Source organism: Dipteris shenzhenensis, chromosome 33 (assembly GCF_047967505.1).
Source record: "Dipteris shenzhenensis isolate YYH24624 ecotype China chromosome 33, Dip_SZ_1.0, whole genome shotgun sequence".
In the NCBI taxonomy this organism is placed as follows: domain Eukaryota; kingdom Viridiplantae; phylum Streptophyta; class Polypodiopsida; order Gleicheniales; family Dipteridaceae; genus Dipteris; species Dipteris shenzhenensis.
The window spans coordinates 18,272,166-18,288,951 of record NC_141628.1 but is presented as its reverse complement, the minus strand read 5'-3'; positions in this window follow the sequence as shown (position 1 = coordinate 18,288,951).

Genomic DNA, 16,786 nt, shown 5'->3' with positions numbered 1-16,786 from the left:
CAAGTGCCTAGAAGAGACTTAGGGAGGGTTTCGCACCTCTAGCTGAGTGCCTTGACATATGGGAACAAGGATGCTCTGCTAAGACTTCTTAGAGCTTGGATCTTGATGCCCAGTGTATGAGTGGGAAGCACGACCAAGGAGGAGTTCCCTTAAACAATAGTGCATGAACTTATGATTGGGATGAACGTAGGAACACAAGTCATCTCTATTGCTTACATTTATAAGAGGTCCCCCACAACCCAAGATAACTTAGTTACACTTGAAATACATTGCATTGCTTCGCCAAGGAGCCTCTCACTTGCATGCACACGCCTGATATTCGAAAAACCATTTCGTCTATTGGGGTTAGGCCTAGTGCATCATGCATGGTCGATTATATGGAGTAGATGACATCAATGTTTGATTGGAGGGAGAACTACAATGATCTCCAAGTGAGCATTATGTATTCCCTTATGGCTCATATACCACTACCTTTTGTACTACTAGGCTCGATTGAGTAGCATGGTAGTCTTCACGAAACAAAAATCATCATTTGGTTAATCGTGGGATATTTGTAACCACAGAGGTTTTGTCATAATGAGAAAAACATAATACGGATAGCAAAGACTGGATACGCCCAAACGGGATGGCTTATTAACAAAATAAGGGCTGAGTCTCGGAGCGGTCTAACACGTATTACTATCTAAGCAAAGACTTACACAATTTTTTACACGGTATGGAGTTCTGAAGTGCAGGGAACATTGATACCCACAATTTGTGTATACTAGATGCACGCTTGGTGCTGAAGTCTATATGCCGACGTTGTACTTACCTTGGAGTGGTTTGGGTAGTTCTATGTTGACAACGCGATAATACCAGCACAGGCGAGATGCACATAAAGGGAGTACCCCTGCTCAACATGAGACTTGTAGTTGAAGTGAGTTAACTTAGGAATTGGGTCCTTAATCATATAATAAGGATAGACAGTTTTTATGGAATGCCATATACAAGGAATCTGATGCTACTGAGATACCCCTTGGAAGCTGGAAATGCTTCACTTAATCTTAGTTTTTTATATAAATTTCTTCTGACAGTTTAGTGTAGTGAATAATACCATCTTTTGTATGACTTAAAGAATGATTGTTTCTTCACAACACTAGCCATGAGTAAGAATGACATAGAGGATTAGTTGAATATTAATAATCCATTTCGATATACTAGAAGAAATTTGGGGAATATAGAATATGTTACATCAGTTCCAACCAAACAGGATTGAACAAAAGTAACAGGGGTTTTAGGACAAAACATTTAAGAAGCCACATGAAAATAGATAAGTAGAATGGGGTAAGTACTCTATGATTTTTCAAGGGCACATGCCCATCTTGAAACTGTATATAAAAATAATGGAACATAAAGAGCTGAACAGATTGGAAAATGCTGAGGGGGAAAACCAAAATAGGATGATAGAAAAGAATATATGGAGCACGTAGTACAACAAATTGTGGCAAAGACACCTACTAGTGGCAGAGATGGTAGCTCTATAGAATTTGCATGCAGTCCAAAATAGGAGAGGACTATACAATTAGAGAGGATTGTATAATAAGACATGAATTCAATCTACAAACGGTCTACAAGGTAGGCATGCTAGTGAAAAGTAGAAGGCTATGAGCATCCCCAAGCAAAAACATGGGTGGCGGAAACCACCCTACATGAGCTAGCAGCAAGGATGTGCCATGGCTCTCTCTCTCTCTCTCTCTCTCTCTCTCTCTCTCTCTCTCTCTCACACACACACACACACACACATGCACACATGCATGCATGCATGCACGCACACATACACACACACACACACACACACACACACACACACACACACACACACACAGATCTTTGCACACCCTTACATACACACTTACACACTTACATACACACATACAATTGCACACACTCTTACACACACACACACACACACTCATCAGCACACTAGCACTACTTCCTAATACCTAAATGAGTCATTTGTACAATGCTTTTGGCCCCTTATTCTATTATATGCATACTTACACATTACTCATTCGCACACTTACAACATGTTGTTCATTCTATGGTTAATGCAGGGTACCACTAATTTGGTGGAAGATTGATCTATTGAGAGGTCATACATGAACAAGGGTTGCCTTCTACATGATTTGTGCACGGGGAATTTATGACATCTACTTTGGTTTAGGATGGATTGTTTCTTTATGTAGCAATACAGTGACATTCTATGTCTGGGTGGATCTTGACTTGTAATAAGTCTATGAGATAGTACTCATGAACATTGAAGCAATAAAAATCATTATGGTCTCTCTACTTATATGATGGATTGCATATGTACTAAAAGGCATCTATAGTTTCAATTCAATTAGTGCAACTTCTCTTGGAGGACTCTTCAAGGTTATCTGAAGCTCAAATTGGGGATCCCTCCAATAATGGTATGTACAATAGTTTTACATCTACTCGTTCCGTATATTTAATCTAATGCCTTGGCTCTTTCAGTATGGTCTTGGTTTTCTTACATGGTAATAGTAAATGCAAGCAATTGTAATTGTTACAACTTGATTGATAAAGTTCAGATGGAAGAAAATGTTAGTATTACAACTTGACTACTAGCAAGCTCTTCCCCACAGCCTTCCTCCTCCAAACTATCCACTAGAACATTCTCTGAGTCAAACTAGCCAAATTGAGATGCCACCCTCTTTCTTGCATGGCATGTGTTGGCTTTAACTTGTGCACTGCATCCAATCAATGTCTTTGGAATCTTTTGGGATAATGTTATGTATTGTGTCACCTTTGGCAATTTCCCTACTTGTCTCAATTGAAATGCATATACCAAAATATCTAACCCAATTGCTCATTCAATGATATCATCTACCAAGCTCTACCTTACTTGATTTATGCAACCAAGCTATATGCTTGGTCAATGATCATTGACCGAGTTAGCCAAAACCTTTGAAAGCTCTAAATTATTTGGAAATGTAAGAAAACAATACAATGTCTGTGCTCAACAGATAACAGGATCTCGTATGCAAGAGATAAAAATAGCATGCATCCTCCATGCATCTAAACCACTAGTATTGAGATTTTAAAAATAGCCATGAGGAATGAATCAAACCATGAATAGCATATATGCCTATCATAAACAAATAGCACCAATTATGACATCGCAACCATGAAGTCATGTTATGATGAAGTCCAACAAGCCAAATTCTAGAATGATACATAAAACAAATGAGGCAAATTGTAGCCATAAAAAGACTTGTGATGTCTTGAAGGATCCAATGATAATTGATGGTATCACTATAATTAATGATGCACATGAAACTGGAAGCAAGGCAAATCACTCTAAAGAATGACATTTTAGTACAAAATAGAGCTTGCTATATGGAGGTCTGCAACACTACCTAATGGGTGGCCTATATGAGGCAAAGAGCTAGGTATCGGAGACAATCTTATCACAAGCCAAGGACATGTTCTTGTGTTTAATGCATTGCCCATCTTCTTCATTGACATCTCCTTATGTTTATGTCCACTAGGTGAGAGAGTAATTGTTTAATACTTGAGTGATTTGCCTCTGTATGGGCCTTTTCTAGGGACATTAGGGGAGAGAATTGAACGAGGGATTTATTTTTTCTCTTTTCCTTATTGCATCTTTTGGAGAAATTCCGTAAATAGGTTAGCTCTAGGAGCTAGCCTTGTGAAGGAAAGGTCAAGAGCTTACATGCTAGGGTTCAGGCATCAACCTAGGTCAACCTATTCACTCATACTTTAGGGTAGGTCTATTCCATATTTTCCTCCTCTACATGGCCTCTACATACAACTCACATCCCCCCTTGCACGAATATATGAAATCTCTAAGTAGTACATACCAAGACTATGCTGAGAAGTAGAGGTCTATATACTACTTCATCTCACATTTTGGTCAGTTGGATTTAAAATGTTTTATCAACTACTGCCATTAGAGCTTGGTGATGTTTTCATCCTTCATTCTAATACTTTATTTCTCTATTTTGAAACTGCAAAAAACTTTCCTTCTCTTCCCTTTAATTGTTTTTTGTCAGCAAATTGAAGATTGTTTGATCTTGAATAGTGTTGAAGTTTTACGAGCAAACACAAACTGTTTGCTCTAGACACTATCCTTCACATACCTCATCTTGCATAAGGCCTCTTGACAAAGAGGCATCACTCCAAGATTTTAGGGATGCTCCTCTCAAGGTCCCTCATGAGGCCTGAGTGAGATGATCAAAAGAGGATCCTTTGTCCAAGGATATCACTGATCAAAATGTGTACATGCATGAAGTCCATAAATAGGAGTAAACTACGCTCACACAATGTCTCCTCTCAAGATGGACCTATTGTCACACAGATCTGGAAGGAGGCCCCTACTATGATGGGAATCTCCATAACTCATTAAGAGATGATCCAAGGGAAAGGGAGAGCTACTGGCCCATTCCTATTCTTTGTGCTGCCTTCTAGTTTTTGATGCCTCACCTCACTCTGTATGTTGACTTCTCCCATTATCGCCCCCTGGAGATGTGGTGGAAAATTGGGTTGACATGGAGTCTATGTCAGTTACTCTTGCTAGACATTGGTATATTCTTGAACATAATATAAATTTGCACCCTAAAAGTTTTCTCATAGAAGTCATTTGTTACACACACAAAAAGAAAGATTAGTTGTAGAACCATATTTAAAACTAACTAGAGGAAATTGAACAATTAAGTGCATCCTAAGGTTGATAGCTCTTCTAGATTAAAAGCAACCAACTAATAGGCAATGGGTGTGCTTCTTCCTCCGAGTAGCTGCAGAAACATACAATGGCACTTTTTCAACCAAGTTTGTGAGATCATTTACTAGTGGGCGCATGTCCAATTTGATGGTTATAGTTGGGGCTAGTCTAGAAGTCCAACTGGAAACCAAAAAACAATATGAACAACATGATTTTTAATCTTTGCAATGAGCTAATTGATGCTGATAATGGACACCCACTAAGTGGAGCAATGAGGTTAGATAGGATATGTGCTTTAGTAACATGATCACCTAGCAAGAGCTTATATGGCCTCTAGAGAGTTAAAAAAATGATAGTTAGAAAACTAGACCATTTTTGGAAACAATGAGTGGCCAACGTGCATGTGCATGCAAATTATTGAGAGGAGGAGTTATCTAGTGAATGTGCCACGTGTTGCTAAACTAGTAATGCATGACCAAATTTTCCCCTAACATGTTTTATATTGCCTCTATAATTCAACTTTTAAACATATAAATTTGGATAATTATAAAACAGATATAGAATGCATCGACATGGTATTTGGATTTTTACCTTCATTTTGTTTTGCAAACGGGTTAAAGCCTTGTCCGTATTGCTCAGTCACAACACCTAGAGCTAATTTTACTGTTACCTTTTCTATTGTTAGTGGAATGTTTTGTCTGGTGTGTTGATACCCGTAGTCATCCATAAATTTGTTTAATATAGTTGATCCCATCTTACAATTCAAACTTGTAAGCCAATCTAATGAGATGTTGAAGCCATAATGTAGAAGCTCGATACAGTAACAAGAAATGCCATTTGCTTTTTTGTCTAGCAATGTTTGAGCTTCGTTTTGTATCATGAATTTGTTGTGATTACCAAATTCTATATCTAATTCCCTTAGTATACTTTTCATAAGTTGTGGATATCAATTTATTTGTAACTAATCAAGGGAAAATCATTATTACTATAGTGTTGATTTTTGTTTTGGGATAGTTTTATTACCATTTACTAACCAGTCATGTTCAAGAGTCGTTGCTTGCAATCACTAATGAACTTGTTCAATATTGAGTATGTTGGAAACCGCAATATGTATGTGGTTGGCTCTTCTCTGACATTGTTAGCCATTTTTATTTAGGGAGTTGACAAGTAGACTATTTTTTGTTGATTTTTTAATGCTAGCTTAATGTTGACTTGAGATTTGTACAAGTCGAATAACTGTGATACGGTGTTATGTATGGAGATTGGTTTTAGTAGCTATTAGGTTAATCAGATTATCAATAAATGATGGTAATTGAATTGGACATTACAGTTTACATTTTACCTGTTTCGGATCCATGTAAATGATGTGATTGGTAATTATCGAATGGATGGTAGATCTGCAAGTAGAGAATGAAAGCTAGATATGTACTAAATTTCTTGCAACTAGTGTAAGTTAATTGTTTTAATAGTACCATTTAGAATAGAATAGGTTCAAGTGTTAGTTGGTCCAAAATGTGAATATTTTGCCTAGATGTGACTCTAGATAGCATGGCTGCAAGTCTAGGTGTGAATGCTTTTCGAATGACCACCATTGCTTTGATTAAGATTGTGCATTCATGTGCCTTGTGTCATGTGACAGCATATGCAAGTGTGATTGTGAAAGTTGTATTGCCATTCATTGGTTTTCTTCGATGTCTTGTCTTTCGCAACACAATCGATTACGATGTCGTGTTGATGACAGCGTGGATCAATGTAATAGTTCCATTAGTTGAGGCGTGCTTGCTGTTATTGATACTCGATCGTAGTTGCACCATTGGCTATGCCAATTGTCAAGTCAATCTTCTCGGTGATTATTATTCTAGCTCCATTTGCGATTTTAGTCATCTCGTAGAATTTTTCATCAGTAGCCATTCTTTTAGCAAGGGCTCATCAGTTGCATTTGTGGTTAGCAAGACAAGTAGTATTTCAGTAGCAAGAAATAGCTGCTGCAGTATTTTCATATGGTATTCTCTGTCATCAAGGCAATGGAAGCATATTATTGTAGTGTTGTCCACAATTTGTTCAGCTTGTTCTTTGTTGATCATGATGCTATCGAGGTACTGCTGTATCTCTTCTACTGTCGGTTTTCTATCTCGTATGATATTCAAAAATTGGAGGGTCACCATCAAGGGCATGCCATACAGAGTGTTTCATGGTGTAGATTGCGCCATGCTAGCAATGCGAAGATCTTTTGATGTGGCATGTCTAGCAAAAGTCTACTTGGTGTTTGCATATTGCTGGTAGCTGCACAAGGTCTCTGAACAGCAGCACGAGTTTATTATCAAATGGGTTGAGAATTGATTGCGACGTGACTGCGCATAGCTGTCTGATTACGAGATCAAACGTTGTACTTGTCATCATGGATATTTCATCGCTGATTATCACATCAGCTTGGCCAATTGCTTGATGTGGTTCATCTGTTTCAAGAATGAAGGAGGGGTATAGTTGCAAATAGCTTGTGAGCTTGAATTAGAAATGAATAGTTGTAGCTATGCACTAAGTCGCATTGCTGCTGCCCCTGTGATCGTGGTCATTATTACAGATTTGTTGCCTTTTACAAGCTGGTATGTGATATCAAGAAGGATTTTCCTACTCCCAATGTGCCACAAATGATATGGAGTTCTTTCCCTCTAGAAATAATTTCATTGTATATGTCACTTTGCTCTGAGGTAAGTTTGGCATACTCCATCTGCCTGAATTCATGAAGTAATCCCAGTCATCGTGTGCGATCATGCAAAATTTATGTTTCATTTTGATCATTGACTTCTAGTGATGCTGTAATATTTGCTCGTAGCAAAGGGCTTTTTTGCAAAACCATGTTCATTATTTGTTGTATCCTCTCTTCTACTAGTAATACTGGCGCTGGGTATATTCGGTGATATACATTTCCAGATCATCCTTTGTCTTGATGATGCCTCGGATGTGGCATTCATCAAAGTATGATTGTGTTGTGTTTTCCTTTGATATGAGTGAAGCCTCAATCTACTATTTCTACATAAAGGAAACAGTTATGCTGTTTGTGTGTTTTTGTACTTACGTGGAATTTTCCTTTTGCTTGATTTGGTTTTTTTTCGTAGCTCTTTCTGATGTAGAATGTCTAGTTGATAGGATGGCTACAAAAATGAGATAAAGCTATTTTAAGCGATACGATTTCAAACGTAACTAACAAGATTGTTAATTCCCTCCAGTTAATAAATTTTCTATAAGGAGTTTTTTTATTAGATAATATAAAAATTGAAAGAGTTAAACAAATAATCAAGTAAGGACATTTTAAAATAAATAAAGAAAAACCATACGTAACGTATCGGGAGAGGTGGCACACTTCCTCTCCGATTATTTATAAATGAGAGAGTGTGTCCCTCTCGTCTATTTCTTGTTTTAATTTCTTCTATATGCTTTTTAATTAGCTTTGCTTTTTTATTTTCAATTAGCTTTGTTTTGCTTGGCTATTGAACGAATTTAGATGCAAGTAGAATACTTTTTTTGAATTGTTTGTAATCCCTTCTTGCGGATTATGGATAGCTTTTGCTCGAATTCAAACATATAGATACCTAAGGCATATTTAAAAAATATAAAATGTTGAATTGAAATTTAATTGAATATTTTACTAAGGCATATTAATGAATAGATAAATTATTATGACATAAAAGAATTGAGAAAAAGTCCAATTTAAATTTGGTTTTAGAGGTACACTCTCCCTCGTACCTTCACCAACCAACTATTTGAAAGGTCTTTCAATGAATTTCAAACAATTTAGTCCACAATGACGGACTACTCCTAGAAGTGTTTTTTCCTTTCCCATACATGAGAAATCACCTGACTCTCGGTCATGGTACAAGGAGAAGTTGCTGTCAAATCGTCTACCGACTACATTAGAGCCATCCCCATGTATACTTGATCTTGCTTGCTTGAAGTCAACATCAAGTGTCTATTCAAGGAAAAAGCTACTTCATTTTTTATAACATGTTTGGATTTTTGAACGGTGATGCAAAGTCTAGCCAATCAATTTCACCCATGGCTAATGTGACCTCAATTGGGACGTGAATGGTAGGCTGTAGCCTGCTACTGGAGCATTGGTTCCTAACTATGTCCTGAGGAATCCCATAAAGCTTAAACACATGTTCATTTTTCATCCCAAAAAATTCAAAACGTTTTATAAGTCATATGGCCTATTGTCACTAATTCAAATCCGAAGCACTCTAGATGCATGGCTGGTGAAGGCTGCCTGCCCTGATGGCTATCATTACATTTCCTTTGATGAATTCTGTTGTTAAAGACCTGCTGCGTACGTTCTATAAGCACTATGTTTTTAGAAAAATTATCAATTGAGATTATCACTTTCTCTAGTCCCCATAGCAGCACACCCCAAACATAAGCTTTATCTTTGATTTAGCTGTAAATGGCAGGTAAAATCCCACCAATATTTATTGAAAAACTGAGTGTCCAAATATCCAATAACGAAGCACATTATAGTAAGACAAAAGGCTAGATGGGCAGTTTGTTCTTATAGCAAGACAAAAGGCTAGATGGTCAGTTTGTTCTCGACAAGGGCAGGAAAGAAAGATGCTAGGTTGGATCATCTACAATGCAGCATGATGCATAGAACCTACTTTACAGAGCCACCGATCAAAGCTTTCCACATGGGCATCATCATCTCTATGGCGTGGGATGTTCAAGTGTCCTTCAGGATCTTTTGCAGTCTCGCTTGGAAAGCTTGAATGAGGATGCAAATTGGAAACATGGCTGGGCAAAAGGTCACCGTGTATCAAACTACAAACACTAATGCCATCATCCCCATAGCCTTATGGACTGCCATGGAGCTGGCCCCATGGTACCCACTGGAGCAACATATTGGCTGTCCATATGGATGGGGCAACTGTTGTATCAGAGATCTGTCCATTTTGGAGCAGATCAGACTTGCATGTGTTTTTTCCAGACGTATACAGTGAACAGGAAGGATTGCTGCAGCAGAGGTACAGCGTTTGTGGTCAATTATTTCTGACTCCTTGGGAGTGGATGGTCTACATTTTTCCAGAGGTGTAGGGTTGTTATCAAGAAACTTCCGCAACAGAACTCCTGCCCTGAATCAATTTTCTGCAAATAATAGCACACCCTCCTACGTTACAATAACAGGTTTCTTGTTAAATAATCACAACCTCAATGTTATTTTGTGATGCATACGTACGTCCGCAAGGGTTTATAGATCGAAGTAGCAATGCCCACACAGTAACATCTTCCTTATCATTATCACGAACTTTACATGTCATGCAGTCCAAACCATCATGTATTCTTGGAAAGATCTGTCAGCTTTCCATATATATATTTCTTTAATAATGGCTTCTATCCCTCAATTGTATGCACCATTGTGTGAAGGTCAATCCACAATCTCTTAATTAGATTCTTTCCTACTTGAGCATTGTTTCCCATTATGTTGACCTTATCACAGTCCTTGCCCTTGTGAACATCTGCATATATATTTGCCATCAAGACAGGAAGCTTTTCATATAATCTCACCACATTCTCAAAGGCATGCTTTCCCACCAATACATTCTTGCATTTCTGGCAAGCACCCAACACAGCTGACCATACAATAACATCAGATTGGAAAGGCATCTTATCCATCATTGCCACTGCGTCATATAGTTGGCCGGCACGCGCGAGTAGATCAACCATGCAAGTATATGCTAGGCGGTTCATAGAATTAAAGTACTTCTGGCCCTTTGCCACTAGACCCACATTACCGCACATAGTGAGAATACTAAGGAATGTGACCCCATCTGGCTGTACACCTTCTTGCCTCATTCTCTCAAACAAATGAAAGACAAGTTCGTTCTCTCCCTGGTGAGCATACCCTGTAATCAATGCACCCCATGATACAACATCCCTTGTGGGCAATGCCTCAATCAACTTTTGTTCATCAACCATGCTACCACATTCCGTTTGTTGCACCTACTGTGTAGGATCCTTCCCTAGTGTCGTGTGACTCTTTGTAGGCTTCAGTAGCTGCTCAAGTATGAGCTCTTAGTGCACAATATATTCGCTGCTACACCCACAGCTGATCTCCTATTCGCTATAGATATGCACGTTGTGTGGCGTCCTCAAAAACCTGCTGGCTGAACTGTCAAGTGCCTCCACGTGAGGTTTTTATATAGGACTGAACACCTCTACACCTGGCTGACAGGACCATTTGGGTTTGCCGACCGGATAGGTCCCCAAAACTGACCCAATCAGGGTCTTTCTGCCACCAGAGACCAGAATTAGCAAGCTGACTTGCCAAGTCTGGTCCTCCTTTTGGCTAGACTTTGCCCTTGGTTTTGTCCCCTTTTTGGTCCCCATTTATGCCACTTTAATGTTATTGAGTGACCTGAGTATGGCCTCAATCCCCGAGAGGCACCACATTAAATGATATATTTCACAGCAACCAATCTTCTTCTTCCATTGGTCACCTACCTGCAGCATTTCAAAGCGTACAACAGCCCACCTCTTTGAATTCTGGAGCACCATGAGGGACAGCAACATTGCACATCAAAAACAGCAGCAAACAGCCACCATTTGACGCATAGCAAGTAACAAAACTTCACCTACTGCACCGTTGTAAGTACCACTTATTGATGAGAACTACCAAGCTTGGCAAGTCCAGTGTGAAGGCACAACGGATCCCACCATGTGCACTGGCACTTGTCGAATCTAGAGTTTGGAATGGTCTGTGCGGAAGGATGTACTGCCGCAGAATTTATGTGTGCTAGGTAGGGGATGCAAAATCTAGCTGTCGATATAAATCACACATGAATATGGTTCTTCCACCTGCCCTGATCTGCATTTTAATTTGTGATGTATGGTTGCCTTCCAGTTTGGCAAGGCTATTTCTACTTCCATCGTTGGCTTCACATTTCCCACTGCAAGTTCATATCTCGGTATAATCTTACCCTTCCCCACATTCAGATGTGCTTGTCCCATCATACTGTAAAGCTTTGTGGTAGAAATCCACAAACCTCCGAAGCCTTCAAGGATAGCGACATCCTCCAAGAGTTGAGCAAATTGATGACAGGCCTAATCCCGGAAATCTTTCTATACACAATACCAGTTATGGAGGATCCATCATTTGTCACCTTCACTGAGCTTAGCCATGGTGGTAGGGGATTGGCAGAATCAAAGCTTCACGTCGATGGAATAACAGAGAAAAATGATGGAATCACTTTGCAGGGAGGGTCACAATACTACAATCTACAAGTCGAGTTCTATCTGCATCGATGCAGGAGGGAATCCGACGCATGTGTAAAGCTTCGCAGGGAGTGTCACAATACTACAATCTACAAGTCAAGATGCGTACTGAATCATAGTCCCACCAACCTCAGAAGGATATGCGCCTTAGAGGACATGTGACGGAGAAGCCACACTTTGACCTCTCAAAAGGAGAAATTCCAATCACTAGCTAGAATACTCAAAACTGAAATGCAACAATTAGCTCATGACACCAATCAATGGTGGTCCTTATATTCATGGGAGCATGCCTTGCAACTAGACGTAGCCTTATATTCATGGGAGTCAGCCTTGCAACTAGGTCTAGCATCAATTAAGAGACTCAGGGAGCAGCAGCTAAGCTCTCAATGATTGATAATTAGAAACAGTAGACCTTTGAGCAATAGAGGCTAGATGAGTGGAATTCTCGTACCATTGATACGTACAATATCAGAAGAGATGATCTGCCGGTTTTTAGAGAGTACAGGGCCTAGACCAGTAGGAGCGCATCTCTGGTGCCTTCAGGATGAGGAGGGACAGATTTTTGTTGTTTTGAAGTTTCAACTTGACTAAGACCAAGTCATTGACAAGTTGCTTGTTATTTCAGAGTTACTTTCGCTCAACACGATTGAGTGAAGTTCCTCAAGGACATCTGAGCGTGATTCTTGCCACCCTAATACACGGACAATCTTCACACCTAATTTTTTGAGCTACCTATAAACACATGCAGTCCTCCCTCATTCTAGCATCCCAAGATCCTTCCCTAGAGCAGCAGCAGCCCCTTCAGTGTTGGCTCCACCTCCACCAGTAGAAAAAGCAGTAGTACTTTCAGCAATAAGGAGAAGGAGGCAAGGGAGGTACTTGCCTGACAGTTTGTGGGAACTAAAATCTCCGAGTTGATTGTTTCTGATCATCCTCTTCTTCCTGTATCTTTCCTTTCACCTTAACAGCTTTCTACTTCTCTGGAGCATCAGATTCCAAAGTTGAAACCTCCGAGGCATTGCCCCTTTGTGGATGGTTATCTAAATTTGGCACGTGAAGGTCAATGACCTCATCTCTAGGGCCAGAAGTTGCATGGTCAAATGGAGCTATCATAGTCTATACTTCAATTGCCTGAACTCGAAACGTCAGAGGTGTTAACAGCTGTTTAGACCTCTATTTATGCTGTAGTTGCTATCCTCCTTATCTCTACTACTGTAGCTTCCTCCGAGCTTGTGGTAGGAGTAGATTCTTTTGCCTGAATAGTCTCTACATTTGGATTATTGATGGGTTGCTCGTAGCTGGAGGGGTTAGGCACCCTTTTATGTCCTAGGCACCCTCTTTGCAATGGCTCTCTGTTGTGTCCGTCTCCAAAATGGGCTACTTCTCTGCATTTTCCTTTGAGAGATCCTCTGTAGTATCCTTGCTCACTTCTCCTATTCCTATACTGTTGGTGGCAATCTTGTCATCAGAGCAAAGGTCAGACGTAGCTTCTGTGTCTCTGGATATTGCTCCCTAATGATCCAATGAAGCTTGGGTAATGCTCCCCCATTGTACTAAATGCAGCTAGGACAAGTCGATTGTAGCAAAAGAAAGCTTCTTGAAGTGGATGGGCTTTTAAAGAGGAGAGAATATTTACAATACATTGAAGTTGCTCACCGCCACACCTCAGAGATGGGAGCCCTTTTTCATGCGCCACCTCAGGTGGACTAAACTTTGCAGATTGGAACCGGCAGCAATACTTGAAGCGACCTGCGAGCAGCAGCTCGGCAACCGGAGGCAGTGATGCGTGATAATCATCTCCGCGTGCATGATAAAACCATCCACGAACCCTCACGTCATCTTGATTTGGGAGAAACCGCAGTAGAGAATTGGCTTGTTGTGGAAACACTCTTCCGCGCAAAGCTTCGTTGGGCAGTCGGTTCCGTCCCTCTCTCTCTCTCGCTTGACCATATAACAAAAATTTCTCAACCGATGCTTTTTGTGGTCTCTATATTATATCCTAGAGCTTCCAGGATTCTTCATATCTATATTATATCCTAGAGCTTCCAGGATTCTTCATCTCTCTTTCAGTGGTTCTCCTAGAAGTCTGTGTTCCCTTCGAGCTTTTAGAGGAATGGGACTGATGTGGGTTAGTGTTTTCCGGAGGCCTAGCACAGTGGAGAGTGTTGAAAGAAGCCACATGATAAGAATGCAGGCATGGCATAGCTCCCTCCGCCGTTGATATTTCTGTTAAGAATTAGGAAGAGGCTCTCTTAGCCAAACAAGGGCAGACGCCCAAGGCGAACGAAGCAGGAAGCCGGAGTAACGCCAACAAGCGAGCGCAAACCGAGCAGAAGCGCGACTAGACGATCAAAAACCGAAATGCAGGAAGTCCAGGAAGGGGATTTGGGAATGCGGAATGCCAACAGAGCCTCCCGACGCAGCCATGTTCGCCCTCATACCCGGCAACACAAACGGAAAGCTTGGGATCCAGTCCCCACGACAATGCCCTTGTCTCTGCCGGAAACACCGTACACTCTGGAGAGCCACACTCTAGAGGCACCTGAATTATATCCTCCTCCATACAGAACTGCTCGATGCTCGGCAGCTCCATCCGGAGGAACCCCAAAAAGAGCCAGCAGAGACGTAAACGCGGCAGAGAGCTCCGATTGGGTGCAGTGATGCGTGATAATCATCTCCGCGTGCATGATAAAACCATCCACGAACCCTCACGTCATCTTTGGGAGAAACCGCAGTAGAGAATTGGTTTGTTGTGGAAAAACTCTTCGGCGCAAAACTTCGTTGGGCAGTCGCTTCCGTCTCTCTCTCTCTCGCTTGACCATGTAACAAAAATTTCACCCATGGATACTTCATGTGCATGCTTTAATACAAGGGAATAGTTCTCAGCCCGTAGCGCAAAACAATATTCCCGTAAATCTCAAACTTCCTGTTGTGCACATTCTTGCAAAATGAGGGACCTCGGAGGGCAGTCAAGAACCCTGTGGGTGAACGTGCGTGCTTGGTCTGGGTTTCATTCCTTTCTTAATTATTAAGATTTGCACTTGTTGGATTGATTGGTGAGGGTTGTGCTCATGAAGTTCGCTAACCACTCCTTGGCCCTCATTAATTAACATGCTCTGCCGTGGTACTATATAAAGCACTTGCAGGCTTTACTTACTTTGCATGTGGGATTACTAATTTCGAACATGCTACGTGGCACTCAAAGACTCTAGTGCCACATGGAGGGCATAGGGCTCTCTCTTCGAGGAGCCACATTGCTCTCTCTTTGGACGGATACGTGGGCCGATACGTACAATGTTTAAACACAATACCGTAAGAAATCAACGCCATCGCCATCGCCAGAAGAGGAATACGTGGGCGGATGCTTACTATTCCTGTTCTTCGCCATCGCCAGCTTCCCCCTCAACTTCTTCTTCTCCACCTTCCTCTTCCTCTTCCTCTGACCTCACCATCCCTGACTTTCGCCCCTTCTCTTAATGCTGCAGCCAGCTCCAGGTACTATTTGCGTTGATTTTTAACCAACATCTTGCGGCCAGATTTTGAACAGTGCAACGCCATGAATGCTCGCGGAGTATAATTTGCGTTGGTGCATAACGGAAAAATCGCTGGATTTGAAATGTGCAAGGTGCAAGCATTTCCGTTGATCATGCTTAGAAGGACTTTCGGTGCCAGCTCCAGGTATTTCTTACGTGGACGGATACGTACAATGTGTTTAAACACTTTGGACGGATACGTGGGCGGCAGGGAGAGCACAGCAAGAGACCTCCGAATTTTCCATCCATCTACCCATGTTGATCACCAATGTTCTTTCACATGCCACCTGTCATGTCTGCATTTCCACCATCCATTCCAACTGAGGGATGTCAAGGCAAGAAGGATGCCACTGCCACTCTTGGGGGCAAAAAGGGTGTGACGAGAGGAAGGCCACGAGCACTGGAAGCTCCTCTTGCAAAGACCATTGTGCAGGAAACTTCTATTTGCAAGACAATTGAGGAACCAGAAGAGGGAAGCTTTTTACAGAAGCAGATACAAGTTCAGGCAAGGTAGCAGTCCAAAAGAAGCGTAGAGCCAAAAAGAAGTGTCTAGATAGCCAAGCCTTGGAAGATGAATGTGAAGGAGAGGGAGGTAGGGCGACAATCTGGAAAGTCTTCTGGGTTGTAACCTTGATCCATGAGCGTGGTGGTTTGAATGAAGAGTTCAATAAACCGCAGAAGCAGGGAACAGATTTGTGGTCAAAAATTGCTAATAAGCTAGCTTCCACCTATTCAGATTTTGACAAAGACTCTGAAGCTTGCTGCAAGAAATGGGGTCGGGTGTATGATCAGTACAAAGCAGATAAGCTACACAATTCCATATCAGGAAATGATGTGAAGCGAACATGTAAGTGGTGTGACATAAAGGACGAGTATATGCATGACCGTGCACATGTTCGCGTATACAGCCATGCCTCGGCTACTGGGGAGGCAGTGGTATTCATGGCAGTCCCAAAGAAACCAGCCCTGTAGTAGCTGCATCTGTTTCCAACAAACCAGTTTTCACCTCAGTGAGTCATGGTGGAAAGAAAGATTCCCAGATGGAAGAACTTTTTGCACAGGTCAATGAGACTTGACGTGGTATTTTATCACAACTCCATCAATCTTGTCAGAAAAGGGAAGAAGCAGAGGCACGTAGGGAAGCTGCTGAGACTCGGAGGCTTGATGTCATGGAGACTGTAGGGCTGCATTGGTCCGTTTTATAGATCATATGTCTAACAAATGAAGCTTTATTCTAGTTTGGGACTTC